Here is a 15,475-nt window from a genome sequence, read left to right as displayed (position 1 = left end):
CCCTGCATCCCCTTTCAGCTCTGTGTCCTGTAAATGGAGGGCTTTTACTACTGATGAGAGGAGGGCAGCATAGAGACAAAATGCCCGGGAGCTTTCACTTTAGCTGTGAAACATTAAAAAAATCTGGCTTAAACTAAGCTAACACCAGCCTTTGTGTTGGCTAGGAGCAGCTAGATTTGGATACAGTGCAGGCATTTGGACAATTACAGAAATACTAATGCTCCAGGAGCTACCTGTGCTCCAGCTGGAGTGTTAGTTTAACAATTAAATGGGTTTAAGATTCAGATGTAATGAACACCATGAAAGTAACCCAGTCTCATAATACCTGTGACATATTATGAGAGAGGGTTACCTCTGCACCACCACGTGCTGCTGTTATACAGAGACACAAAAAAGGAAAATATGATTTTACGCTCATGAGAACAAATGTTATGGTAATGAACTTTTCTTACAGTATTATAGTGTGCTCAATATTATACATGCTACATATTGGGTGATAGTGTTTTGCTAAATCCTTCCAGGACTTAAATAGATTTTAAGTTACCTAATAAATAAAGTTCTTTTCAACACAGTATGGCTTTGCTCAGATGTACTTACATCTGTGTATTGTATTTGATTACTGTGGTTTCAATGGAAGCCTAACTTTGGCCTTCAGTTTTTTGCAGGGCGTGATCCAGTCAAACATACAGTAAGTAAAGATAGTTCCCCAGCATAGTTCTCTGTGAAGAACTATGCTGGTTTTACATGTCATGGTGTGTTTAGCATTAAAACCCTACTCCCTGGTAGGGTCAGCCATGGCAAACTGGTCCTGGGTGAGAGACCAGACAAAGAGTGATTCAAAATTTAGCGGGCCTTAGTCCATGGGGCCCAGCCAGGCACAGCTCGAAAAAGTGACATGGACCCAACCTCCTGAAGGTCCACCGCCTGCTGGAGGTGGCCGTAGGGGTTGGGTGCAATGTTGTCAGGCGGCGGACAGGAGGGGAGGCCCTGGTCGACCGATCCCGACTACCAAACCTAGTGATTTGGACATGGAACGTCACCTTCCTGGTAGGGAAGGAGCCTGAGTTAGCGCGTGAGGTTGAGAGAGACTAGATATAGTTGGACTCACCTCATCTCACGGCTTGGGCTCTGCTGGATAGGGGCTGGACTATCCAGCTGTTTAAAAAATTGTAGAATTTACGGTGAATTACTGGCAGCTGTGGTTGCCAGAATTTCACCGTGAAAAATAAATTGTAAATGTAGAACACAAAATGGTATCCTATTTTGGTAACCATAAATTTCACAGTAAATAATAATTATTTTTACAGTAAATGACTATGAATTTGAACCTAAATTGTAAAATTGTTAATGGGTAATTCATGTGAAAACCACAGACATTAGATTAACCGGATTACCATCTTACTTCGTTAAATATATAAGAACGTAAGTGAAACTATATAAAATAATACGGTATCATACTAAAAAGTTGAATATTACGGTAAATTACTGGCGGCTGTGGTTGCCAGAATTTCACAGTGGAAAATATAGTGAGAATGCAGAATACATAACGGTATACTTTGTTGAGAAATGTAAAATTCACAGTGAACTTTGGTTTTTGCACAATAATTACATTGAAATAAAAAAAACTAATATAATGTAAACCTGTTAAAATACATTTTAATAAGCTTGATTACCGTCTCCTATTGACAAAGCACAGAAGAGCTGTATAATACAAAACATGTCTTTTTATTCAAAAGTTCATATTTACAGTAAATTATTGGCAGCTGTTGCAGCCAGAATGTCGTCTAAAAAAATAAGCTCCAACAAATGAGGTAATAAACATAATAGGGCTAATTGGCATAAAACTTACATTATGACTTTTTGTTATAATTTGCTAGAAACATTAATGAAAAACCAGTAGAGAAATGATTAAATTAAACAGTTAATATTAAATAATCAAATTAATGATTAAAAAGGCACCGATCTAATTAATATAGAATAGAATAGAATTAGAATAGAATTCAACTTTATTGTCATTGCACATGCACAGGTACAGGGCAACGAAATGCAGTTTGCATCCATCCAGAAGTGCTTTAGTGATATAGATATATTACAATATATATTAGCAATAATATAGATATGTGAGTATATTACAGAAATGGGTCTATTATGGTATGTTATAATGTACACGGTATGAAGTACGTTGTGAATATTCTATAACTATAAGTATGTACAGGCTGTAGTGAGTACAAGCTATGAACAGGATATAAATATGAAATAAATAACTTTACAGAATCTGAGATATACAGCTATACAGAAATGGGAACTATACAAGTTGTAAACAGTTGTAGGGTTAAAAATTATCGTATGTACAGAATGATTATTTACAGAGCTATACAGTAGTTCAGTTAAGATAAGTGAGATATGTGGATAATTTCTACAGAGGCTATATAAAGTGCTAGTGGTTGTGAGTGGTGGTTCAGTCCGTGTTATTATTGTGTGTTTGAGGGTACAGTTGTCCATTGTGGGTGTGTGTATGTTCAGTCCATGTGTTAACGTGGGTCAGATGTCAGGAGGCAGAGTTCAGGAGTCTGACAGCTGTGGGGAAGAAGCTGTTCCGGTACCTGGTGGTCTTAGTCCGGAGGCTCCTGTAGCGCCTCCCAGAGGGCAGGAGGGTGAAGAGTCCATGTGATGGGTGACTGGGGTCTTTGATGATTTTCCCAGCCCTTTTCAGACACCGCTTCCTGTAGATGTCTTTTATGGCAGGAAGTGGTGCTCCGGCGATGCGCTGGGCAGTTTTCACGACCCTCTGCAACGCCTTCCGGTCCGAGGCAGAGCAGTTCCCGTACCAGACTGTTATACAGTTGGTCAGGATGCTCTCGATGGTGCAACGATAGAAGTTCACCAGGATGTCTGAGGACAGGTGGTTTTTCCTCAGAGTCCTCAAGAAGAAGAGGCGCTGGTGAGCCTTCTTGACCAGCTTGGAGCAGTTGGTCGTCCAGGTGAGATCCTCGGAGATGTGGACTCCCAGGAACTTGAAGCTGCTCACACGCTCCACAGCCGTCCCCTTAATGTAGATGGGTGGATGTGGGTCAGCATTCCTCCTGTAGTCCACGATGAGCTCCTTGGTCTTCTCGGTGTTAAGCAGCAGGTTGTTTGTGTCGCACCACTCAGCCAGACGATCCACCTCCTCCCTGTAGGCGGCCTCATCATTGTCACTGATGAGGCCAATCACCGTGGTGTCATCTGCAAACTTTATTTTTTTTCTTTTCTTTTTTTTTTCTTTTTGCCTGTCCCGTTTGGCTCGTTTGCCATCAGAATTGTTGTCTAAAGGCAAAGAAAGATGCCCAACGGATTTACTTTACCAAATTGACCATCCCAGCCTTGCCGTAATGGTCCATTTGATTCACGTTTTATTGTTTATTTTATTTTCACTTACTGAATACGGGACAGACTTGACTGGGGGAAAGAAGGGGAGAAAGAAAGAGGGAAAGAGAAACAGCTGAGAAGAGGGACGGGGGAGAAGGGCAAAATACAAAAACCAACAGAACGGGCAGAAAAAAAAATGCATATCAGAATCAGAATCAGAATCAGAATCAGAATACTTTATTGATCCCTGGGGGAAATTATTTATCAATTATTATATATCAATCACCTGGATCACCTGCTGAGAAAGAAAAAAGAAAACAAGCAGAAGAGAACAAGAGTAATAGAATAAACAACATCACAATGATATATGGGAATATGACAGTAAATACTAAATATTAGACATTATTGTGCAGCACATAAGATCAACAGAACACAGTGTGCTTTGAGGTAGGAGCCAAAAAGGGTGTAGTTTGTGGGTGTGATCACCCATGTGTACACCTGTGAGCATGGACGCGCTTGTTTTTTTTTTAAAAGGTTCCTTCATGTAATGATCTGCTAGAGGGTGTGGGGGGGGGCACAGCCCCGTCCTCCAGGGCATGAAGCAGGTATGGAGGAGATCAAAACTCCAGACATCCAGAGGCCCCCAGAACACAAGAGACCAAGGAAGACCAACAGAGGGGCAGCCGCGCCACTGTCCCAGAAAGAGCTGAGGAGAGTCCCAGATGAGGGCTCACTCAGCAGCCACGGAACAGAAGCCAGGGGGGGTTGCAGTGACGCGCCCGTGAGCTCCGCCGGCAGCCAGCCATGCCTGAGTGACCGAGCCCCAGGCCGAGAGGCCGGGGGCACCCCACCTCCGAAGTGGCCCGAGCGAGCCCCAGGCTCCAGGCCCCGATAAGCGGCCACCAAGGAGTGAACCAGTGTGTACCTGGACGCCCATCCCCGGACACAAAGAACCACCAACGCACCAATGTCTGAGGGGAGAACGCCACTGGCAGGGGAAGTGGTGGTGGGTGGAGATAGGCCTCCAAACCTTGGAGGGCCTGAGATGTCCCCAGAGAGGTGACGTCTGACACCCAACCTGACATATAGACACAGACATACAGGCACACACAGACACAAACATCCATTCCCCCCCTCATGCTCTCATATGCACTTACTTCACACTCAACCAACATGGAGACAGACATAAAGAGACGCTGTACACACGATCACACTCCCCAAGCATACTCTACGAACCGGGTCTAGGTACCCTTGCCCCTGGAGGGGGGAACTGCACCCAGACCCAGGTGGTGTTGCCCTTTTCCCTGCGGTGGGGGGAGGCAGACCGCCCCGACTCCGCAGCAGCAGGGAGGCCCCACACTCCAGACCGCAGTCGGACAACCAACTCCTCCTCCTAGCCCCCCCACTCCAGCAGGCCGCAGAGAATGGGGTGAGAGAAGACTCCAAACCTCCCTCCACCCGCTCATTGTAGTGTTGATGCATGTGTGTTCTAAGGTGCATTTAAAACCCAGGAGGGCATGGAGCTACCTGCCAGAGAGCAGCAGGTCATCTGCAAACTTAATGATGGTGTTGGAACCATCAGCAGGTCTGCAGTCGTGGGTGAAGAGGGAGTAGAGGAAAGGGCTCATCACACAGCCTTGTGGTAGCATTGTGATGGTAGATGAGCAGTGGTTATCCAGCCGGACATGTTGGGGGCGGTTGGTCAGGAAGTCCAGTAACCATTTGCAGATGAGGGAACTGATGCCCAGGTCTGTCAGTTTCCTGATGAGTGGTGAGGGGTGGATTGTATTGAATGCTGAACTGAAGTCTATAAACAGCATTCTGGCGTAGGTGTTGTTGTTGTCCAGGTGTGAGAGGACAGAGTGCAGTGCGATGGAGACTGCATCCTCTGTGCTCCTGTTCTGGCGGTATGCGAATTGGTGGGGGTCCAGGGTGGGGGAAAGACAGGATTTGAAGTGTGCTAGGACCAGCTGCTCTAAGCACTTCGTGATGATGGGGGTGAGTGCTACTGGGCGGTAATCATTGAGGCAAGATGGGTTGCAGTTTTTGGGTATCGGGACGATGGAGGTGGATTTGAAGCAGGCCGGTACCACAGCGTGGGCCAAGGACAGGTTGAATATGTCTGTGAGCACTCCTGCAAGCTCCCCAGAACACGCTCTGAGAACACGCCCGGGGATGCCATCAGGACCTGCAGCGTTGTGGACATTGATCCTGCTCGGCACCGCTCCTACATCGGTGGGGGAGAGAGTCAGAGGTTGGTGGTCTGGCTTCACGTCTGCTTTGGTTGTGGTTGTGGGGTTCCCTCACCCAAAACGAGCATAAAAGTTGTTGAGCTCGTTGAGAAAGGAGACATCAGAGGATGCGGGGGAGGGTTTGGTGGTCCTGTAGTCTGTGATGGTCTGGAGTCCTTGCCACATGCGTCGGGGGTTGGAGTTGGAGAAGTGTTCTTCTACCTTCTTTTTGTAATGGTGTTTGGCTTTTTTGATGCCCTTCTTTAGATTAGCCCTGGCTGTACTGTAGGCGTGTGCATCTCCTGACCTAAAGGCGGTGTTGCGGGCCTTCAGGAGGAGACGAACATCCCGGTTCATCCAAGGCTTCTGGTTGGGGTACATGGTGATCCGTTTCTGGGTGGTGACACTGTCTGTGGTTTTGGAGATGTAATCCAGTACAGATGAGGCGTACTGGTCCAGGTCTGTGTGGGTGAACATATTCCAGTCTGTGTTTTTAAATCTGTCCTGGAGCACTGCGTCTGTCCCCTCTGGCCACACTTTAATTGTCCTCACAGCAGGTTTCACACGTTGGATGAGTGGTGAATACTGTTGGAATCTCCCAATTCTTTGAATCTTTGGGCTGAAGGAAGGACAATACTCGGTGCATTTATGCTCAATCAACAATCATTTATTTCCATAAATTCAACACTTAAGAGCATAAGGACCATCATGATGGGGAGACATGCCTGAAGAGGGTCACCGCAAGTCTCGAAATGGTGACGTGTTACTCAGCTTCTTATAGCCGCTAGTGGCCCCCACCTAGTCGTAAAAGCCCAAACATTCACATTCTTTCTCTCTTACGGCGCCTAAGTTATGACCTCGGCAGTTGTTTCTCTGCTCTCTGTAAGGTGGGGGTGTGGAATGTGGTCCATCTCCCCTGTATTAGACACCAAGTCTCCTGCTTACAACCTTCTTTTTATGATTCAACAATAAAGCATGTCAAGAAAACAGTGTAACACATTCCCAGCAGATCAAGGATACAGAGTGATGCACACTTATCTAATGAACTACAAATGATTATGTTCTTTTAACCCAAAAGTATAATGAGAACTAAACTACATACACAGCACACCATCTAAACTAAAGGATAATATATGACCTACAGCAGTTAACATAATTCAACTACTTTAACTACATATATAAGATAAGATATAATAACAGAATAATCTCACAATACCTAGGTGTGAGGAACAGGGAGAGATGGTCCGATTGTCCAATGTGGGGGAGGGGTGTGGCTTTGTAGGCTCCAGCCAGGTTTGAATACACATGGTCTAAAGTCTTGTCTCCTCTGGTGTGGCAGGAGACATGTTGGTGGAATCTGGGGAGGACTGTCTTTAAGTTGGTGTGGTTGAAGTCGCCAGCAACAATAAAAGCAGCCCCGGAGTGTTTATTCTGGTGTTTGTTAATGGCTGCAGAAAGTTCTTTCATGGCCAACCTAGCATTAGCGTCGGGGGGTATATACACGGCAGTGAGTATGATCGAAGTGAGTTCTCTGGGGAGATAATAAGGTCTGCATTTGACCATTAATATCAAACTTAATACAACCAAAAACAAATAAGAACCTAATAAACAGTCAAACAAAATTTAAAACACTTGATATGTGCAGTGGTTGATAAAGTTTCCTTTTATCCAGATTGATAGTAGAGGGCTTTCAAAACAGTCTCTGATGGTGTCTGAGGAACTGGAACAGGTTTTGGATCCGATGTGTTTGAAGACTTGCATGTTGTTCTTCTGATGCTTGGTGTAGATTAGCATTCTTTCCTAATCTAGCAAATACAAAGCACATAAAGCAAACTGCCCATTTAAAAACAAATAGACATGTATCAAGCAAATAAACAATCTTACATCTAATAGAGCTGACACAATTAATCGTATAATGATTTACAATTGTGATGTATTGCAATGCGGACATAAAGCATTTGTAATCCATTCAGAATAAACTAATCGATTATTAAATACAGTCCTGATCAAAAGTTTAAGACCACTTAAACCACTTAAAAATCATATTTTGCATGGTTGGATTTTAACAAGGTTCCAATATCATGCAACAAGCAGAAATGGGAGGTACACACAACATTTAACTTACATTTAACAAACTTAAACAGGGACAGGCTGTTTTACAGCTGATCAAGAGTTTAGGACCACATGCCTTTAAAAGGCCAAATCTGTGCAAATATGTGTGTATTCATTGTCATTTTCTGTTAGGTAGTCACACTGTCATGACGTTCTGATGGCAAAAGCAAAAAAACGTTCCTTTTTAAACGTGGTCGAACTGCATAAGCACGGTCTCTCACAGCGTGCCATCACTGCCGAGGTGGGACGCAGTAAGACAGGCATTTGGAATTTCTTAAATGATCCTGGGGGTTATGGAACAAAAAAGTCAAGTGGAAGACCCAAAAAAATCCTCAACCCAAATTAAGGCCATTAGTGGAGCCGACTGCAGCAAACGGCATCTGAGACTGAAGGGCTTCAAAAACAAATTGTCTGATGAGAAAAAAAATGCAACCTTCTTCTGATGGTTTCCAAAGTTACTGGTATGACAAGCAGATCCCACCTGAGATGTTGTCTACGCGCCCCAGTGGAGGGGGCGCCATAATGGTCTGGGGTTCTTTTTCTTTCAGTGGAACAATGGAGCTTCAGGAGGTGCAGGGCGTCAAACGGCTGCTGGTGATGTCCAGATGTTGCAGAGAGCATCCCTCATGAATGAGGGCCCTCATCTGTGTGGTAACGACTGGGTTTTTCAACAGGACAACGCTACAGTACACAATGCCCGTAGGACAGGGACTTCTTCCAGGAGAATAACATCACTCTTTTGGACCATCCTGCCTCTTCCCCTGATCTAAATACAGCTGAGAATGGACAACAGTTCCAGACAGTAGACAGCCTTCGTGTGGCCGTCTTCACCACTTGGAGAAATGTTCCCACTCACCTCATGGAAACGCTTGCATGAAGTGATCAACAATAACAGCGAACCTATTCATTACTGAGTTCAAGTTTGGAACTTTGATTTCTGTTTTTTGGAAGTGTGGCCCTAAACTTTTGATCAGCTGTAAAACAGCCTGTTTCAGTTTAAGCATTGTTTTTAATAAATTACTCAAAAAGTGTTTTGCCTCACTCCTATTTCTTCTTGCTGCATGTTGAAGCTCTACTTGGAGCCTTGTTAAGATCCAACCATGCAAAATATGAGGGGTTTTTTTTGCCATTTTTCAAATGGTCTTAAACTTTTGATCAGGACTGTACAACCTAAAAATAACAGCAATTTGTTTTCTTCCGCCACCTCCTCCAGCAACCTCCATTATTTGTTGATGAAAACAAACAAACTGAAATGAAGTTATTGTGATGCATTGAGATATTGAATTGTATCACTGACATGAAAATTGCATTTGAACTGAAATGCAAGTAGGGCTGGGTAACAACACACTGTCACGGCCGGGCGGATCGCACACAGTAATTCGGCGTGCCCGTGTGGCGTGCTGGCTAGACCCAAGCGCGGCGAAGGCTAGCGGTGGGTTTGGAGCAGACACGCAGTTATTCTAGTAATGACCTGAGCACGAAGCGTGGCTTCGGAACGGTCGTTACAGACAGAGAGCGAGCGGAGCCGGGAAGAGAAAAAGGATTGAAAGGGATTGTAACTCACAGTTGCTGAATCAGGCGGAGACTGACGTCGGCAGAGTTTCGGAGCTCCTGACACGAAGATACTGATGTCTGAGCGGCGAACAGGTGGGTGGCGTCTCTCTTTTAACCCCGGCCCCGTGATCAGCTGATCACAGCCGATCACCGGCTGACAGGACCCCCCCCCCGAGGACCGGCACCCGACGGGCCAGGACGGCGGCGACGGAAATCCGAGATGAGGGAAGGATCCAAGACGAAGCGGGACGGCACCCAGGAGCGCTCATCAGGGCCGTAGCCAGCCCAGTCCACCAAATACTGGACCCCCCGGCCCCGGGGACGGGAGTCCAAGATCCGACGGACAGTGTAGACAGGACCCCCATCGACGATCCTGGGCGGGGGCGGGGCCCGGGAGGGGGGCGCCAGTGGGGAAGCGACGTGCCGCTTAAGCTGCGAGACGTGGAAAACCGGATGGACCTTCATGGCGGGCGGAAGCCGGAGACGGTAAGCCACGGGGTTGAGCCGGGCGGTGACTTCGTACGGGCCGACGAACCGGGGAGCGAGCTTCTTGGACTCGCCGCGCAGCCGTAGGTGCTTAGTGGAGAGCCAGACGCGGTCCCCCGGCCGGAAGGGGTGACCCGGGCGGTGGCGGCGACGATGCTGCCGGGTGTACAGAGCGTTGGCCCGGGAAATGGCAGCCCGCGCCTTGATCTAGGCCTGGCGACAGCGGCGGACCATCCGTTCAGCAGCCGGCACGTCGACCTCCGCTTCCTGATGGCTGAAGATAGGAGGTTGAAATCCATGACAGACCTCAAAGGGCGAGAGGCCGGTGGCGGAAGAGATGTGAAGGTTATGAGACAACTCAGCCCACACCAGGTAACGAGGCCATAGCGACGGTTGGGCGGAGACGAAGCACCGTAAGAAGCGCCCCAACTGTTGATTGGTCCGTTCAACCTGCCCATTGGTCTGAGGGTGATAGCCGGACGAGAGGCTGGGAGATGCTCCTATCAGGCGGCAGAAGGCCTTCCAGAACCTGGCGGTGAACTGTGGCCCCCGATCGGAGACTATGTCCTTGGGGAATCCGTGAAGCTGGACGACATGGTCCAGGAGGAGCTCGGCCGTCCGTTTGGCGGAGGGGAGGCCGGCCAGGGCGACCAGGTGCACCGCCTTAGAAAACCGGTCCACAAAGGTGAGGATGGTGTCAAGACCGTCCACAGATGGAAGGCCGGTAACAAAGTCAAGGCCGACATGGGACCAGGGACGTCTCGGCACCGGGAGAGGGTGAAGGTCGCCAGCGGGCGGCTGGGTGGAGGACTTGGCCCGAGCACAGGTGTCACAGGCGGAAACGAAGTCACGGACGTCCCGAGTCATGGAGGGCCACCAGAGGGCACGACGGAGGAGCTGGAGGGTTCTGTCGGGCCCTGGGTGACCAGAGAGCGGGGAGGAGTGAGCCCAGAGCAAGGCCTCCTGACGGCACCGGGATGGCACATAGAGCCGCCCAGCTGGGGTCTCCGGCGGAGGCGGTTCGGCGGTCAGGGCGTCCCGGATAGAGTCCTCCAAGGGCCACCGAAGGGGGGCAGCGAAACAATGAGACGGTAGGATAGGTCCAGGGTCTGACGCGAAGTCGTCCTGGGCGAACTGCCTGGAGAGGGCGTCTGCCTTGGTGTTCTTGGAGCCAGGGCGGTAGGCGAGGTGGAGGTTGTACGGTTCGAAGAATAAGGCCCAACGGGCCTGCCTTGGGTTGAGCTGCTTGGCAGAACGAATATGGATCAGGTTCTGGTGATCAGTCCAGATCAGAAATGGTTCTTTCGCTCCCAGGAGCCAATGCCGCCATTCTTCCAAGGCCCACTTGATGGCCAGGAGTTCCCGGTCGCCGACACCATACCGTCGCTGCGTGTCAGAGAACTTCCTTGAAAAATAGCAGCACGGGTGAAGTTTCCCATCCGGGCCATGTTGAGAGAGGACGGCGACAGCGCCAACATCGGAGGCATCCACCTCCACCACAAAATCTCCGGCAGGATCAGGGTGGAGCAGGACGGGAGCTGTAGCAAACCGACGGATAAGGTCTCGGAAGGCCAGTTTCGCACCAGGGGGGAGGCAGAAGGGCCTGGGCAGGTTAGCTGGTTTAGTGAGGGATGTCAGTGGCGCGACAATGGTGTTGAAATTGCGGATAAAGCGCCGATAAAAATTGGCAAAGCCCAGGAAGCTCTGTAGCTGCTTAAGGCTGGAAGGCTGAGGCCACTGGGTCACGGCTTGGAGCTTTTGCGGGTCCATGGTCAGGCCATTGGAGGAGATGGTGAAGCCCAGGAAGGTAGTGGACCGTTGATGGAAGGCACACTTTTCCAGTTTGCAGAACAGCTGGTACTCGAGCAGCCTGCTTAGCACGGCCCGCACATGGCGAATATGGTCCACTTCGGTGCGGGAGTAGATCAGGATGTCATCCAGATAGGCAAACACCCATCGGCCCAGCATGTCCCGCAAGACATCGTTGATCAGGTGTTGGAAGACAGCAGGGCTGTTGCAGAGGCCGAAGGGCATCACCAGATACTCCCAGTGCCCGTTAGGGGTGATGAAGGCCGTCTTCCATTCGTCCCCTTCTCTAATCCGCACCAAATTGTAAGCGCTGCGTAGGTCTAGTTTGGTGAAGATGCAGGCCTGGGAGAGGGAATCGAGCGCGGTGGATAGCAGAGGAAGAGGATGGCGGTTCTTAACGGTGATTTTATTCAAGCCTCGGTAGTCTATACAGGGGCGAAGCCCGCCGTCTTTCTTCTTTACAAAGAAGAACCCCGCAGCTGCAGGGGAGGTAGAAGGGCGAATGAAGCCCTGTTGGAGAGCCTCAGTGACGTACTCCTCCATGGCTTTGTTCTCTGCGGTTGACAGCGAGAACAGGCGACCACGAGGAGGGACTGCTCCCGGGAGGAGCTCGATGGCCATGTCGTAGGTGCGATGAGGAGGGAGAGCGGAGGCTTGCCTCTTACTGAAGACCTCGGACAGGTCATGGTAAGCCGGAGGGATCCTATCCAGATCGACGGGCTCCGGGGGTGACGCCTCTTCTGGCTTTGAGTCCTGTCCAGTCCGGAGGAGAAGGCAGCGGCGTGAACACCGGGGACCCCAGTCCAGGATCTGGCAGGAAGACCAGGAGACATGGGGGTCATGTCGACGGAACCAGGGGTATCCGAGGATGAGAGGAGAGGAAGAGGCCGAGACTACTAGAAACCGGATCTCCTCCTGATGATCCCCGACAGACATGCGGACTGGCTGGGTCTGGAACTGGACCGGGTAGGGTTGGAGTGGTCGCCCGTCTACTGAGGTCACCGGGAGAAATCGGTCGACGGAAGTCAATGGGATGCGGAGCCGAGAGGCTAGTTTTTGGTCGATGAAGTTCTCTGCGGCTCCGGTGTCCAGGAGGGCTTCGGATGAGAGCTGTTGGTGTTTCAGGTGAAATGTGACCGGTAACAGAAAACGAGAGGGATCGGAGGAGTGGGAAGGGCCAGGTGGGACACCCCCGCAGTCTACCTGGCGTCGTCGTTTCCCGGCCGTAACGGGCACTGGGGACGACGGTGTCGAGCTGATCCACAGTAGGCGCAGAGGCCCTCACGCCAGCGTCTCTCTTTCTCCTCTTTGGGGAGTCCACCCAGCTGCATGGGCTCCTCGCTGGATGTGCTGCTTGGGCTAGCCGTGGCTCCATCAGAGGGGGGAGGAGGTCGCGACGACGTGGTCCGCTGAGGCTGGAAGGGTTTTAAGGCCCGAGGGGCATGGCGAGGCCGCGACATCACACGTTGGTCGATCTTCAGGGCAAGGTCCACGGCCTCATCCAAGGTCTTTGGGGCCTCACGGCCGGCCATCTCGTCTCTGATGTAATCAGCCAGCCCCTCTAGAAAGATGGAGCGCAGAGAAGCATCTCCCCATTGAAGCTTAGCAGCCAGGGTGCGGAATTGGGAGGCGAAGTAACAGACTGGTCGGCTGCCCTGGCGTAGATGAAGCAGCTGTGACTCCACTTCCACTTCACTGCTGGGGGGAACGAAAGTCTTTTTTAACTCCTCCACAAACAGAGCATAGTCATTACACGCTGCAGACTTATTGTTGTAGAGAGCCGCGGCCCATTCCTGAGCCTGGCCAGAAAAGAGAGAGGTGAGCATCGCCACTTTTGCACGGGCAGTGGCGTATTTAGTGGGTTGACATTCAAACATCATGTCTAAGGTGGCGAGCAATCCATCAGGCCGGCCGTCTACTCCGTTCCACTTGTCGGGTAGTCCGATCTGGGGTTCAGCGCTCACCGGCGCTGGCTGACGTTGCAGCGAGGTGACGGAAGAGGAAAGCTGGAGGACAGTTTCGGTGAGAGACTCCATCTTTGTGCTCATCCGATCCACCACACCGCGAAGATATAACACTTCGGCTTTCAGCCGTTCGAATGCGGCTCAGACATCCTGTCACGGCCGGGCGGATCGCACACAGTAATTCGGCGTGCCCGTGTGGCGTGCTGGCTAGACCCAAGCGCGGCGAAGGCTAGCGGTGGGTTTGGAGCAGACACGCAGTTATTCTAGTAATGACCTGAGCACGAAGCGTGGCTTCGGAACGGTCGTTACAGACAGAGAGCGAGCGGAGCCGGGAAGAGAAAAAGGATTGAAAGGGATTGTAACTCACAGTTGCTGAATCAGGCGGAGACTGACGTCGGCAGAGTTTCGGAGCTCCTGACACGAAGATACTGATGTCTGAGCGGCGAACAGGTGGGTGGCGTCTCTCTTTTAACCCCGGCCCCGTGATCAGCTGATCACAGCCGATCACCGGCTGACACACACGATGCCTTTTTAGTACTGCCTAAAAACATTAAGTAGGTATCGATACAGAAAAAAATAAGATTTCTGTTCATTTCTAATTAAATCTCTGTTTTTGAGCCTCACGGGTCTTTATTTTCTGCTGCTGCGCATCACATGCCAGCAGTGGCTTCGCACATGCGCGATTCATTTGCAGTCTCGATGCGGTGTTGTAAAAATCATCTGTTCCATCTTCCACTCTGTCACCAATTATGAGAGGCAACAGCCTTAAAAAGTTCCAGTTTTGTATTAAATGTCCTGAGAGTTTGTTTGAGGACTGATCTCACACAGCTTTGAAGAGGTATCAGAGTCAGAGTATTTAAACTCTTTACTGCTCCGATTCAGAATGGAGTGGGTGAACCATTCTTTTTTTTTCATGAAAAATATAAGAAACAGCACAACATCATATGACAAAATGCCCTAAAAATGCTGTGTCCTACACAAAATGGCAAACCTGGCTGACAGATGTGAAAATATTTTAAACAGTTGAAAAAGGACTCAAACTTTACTCCTCCTATATCTGGTGTATCTTCAGTCTTGAGGGGAATTGTACATCTCTATGTGCATTCTGCTCCACACTGATTTGGATCACCACCCTGAAAAACAGATTGTGTCATTAAACAGTATCTACAGAAATGTTGTGTACGACTGGAACCAGTCTCCTGGAGAGGGGCTGGTCTCAGTCTGGAGTTGCCCCTGGTGAGAGGCGGTGGGCTGGGGTGGGTATTCTAATATCCCCTCGGCTTGCTGCCGGTACGTTGGGGTTTTTCCCGGTGAATGAGAGGGTTTGTTCCCTGCGCCTTAGGGTCGGGGAACGGGTCCTGACTGTCATCTGCGCTTATGCAAAGGCCTGAGCATTTCAAAGGTTACTGTGTCTGATGTGGGCCTGTCTGATCATTACTGTGTTTTCTTTGAAAGTAAAATCTCAGCCCACACAAATATATCAACAGCAGTGATCACAAAACGGTGTATAACTGAACACAGTAGTGCAATTTTTAACCAGGTCTTCCCATTAACACCTGACCTGCCCAGAGGGTCAGTCAATGAGCTCGTCAATAGCTTCAATGCTAACATGTTAAATGTAATGGACACTATTGCTCCCATTAAGGTGAAGGTTATCTCTGGAAGGAAAAAGTCTCCATGGAGAAACTCCACACTGGTGAAAAATGAAAAAAGAGAGTGTAGGAAAGCTGAGCGCAGATGGAGAAAAACAAACCTCCAGGTTCATTATGACATTTATAAAGAGAAACTTCACAATTATAATTTACAACTGAGGAATGCAAGGAGGTCCTACTTCTCTGACATCATCACTAAAAACAGCCATAATGCTCGGGTCTTATTTTCTACAGTTGACAGGCTAACAAACCCTCCTGTGTCAGTGGCAGCTGAACTTCATTCGACCATGGCCTGCAATGACTTTGCCAAATTCTTCAC

The sequence above is a fragment of the Astatotilapia calliptera genome, chromosome 2 (assembly GCF_900246225.1).
Source record: "Astatotilapia calliptera chromosome 2, fAstCal1.2, whole genome shotgun sequence".
NCBI classification, from domain to species: Eukaryota; Metazoa; Chordata; class Actinopteri; order Cichliformes; family Cichlidae; genus Astatotilapia; species Astatotilapia calliptera.
The sequence above is the reverse complement of the archived record's forward strand: the minus strand, read 5'-3'. Positions refer to the sequence as shown.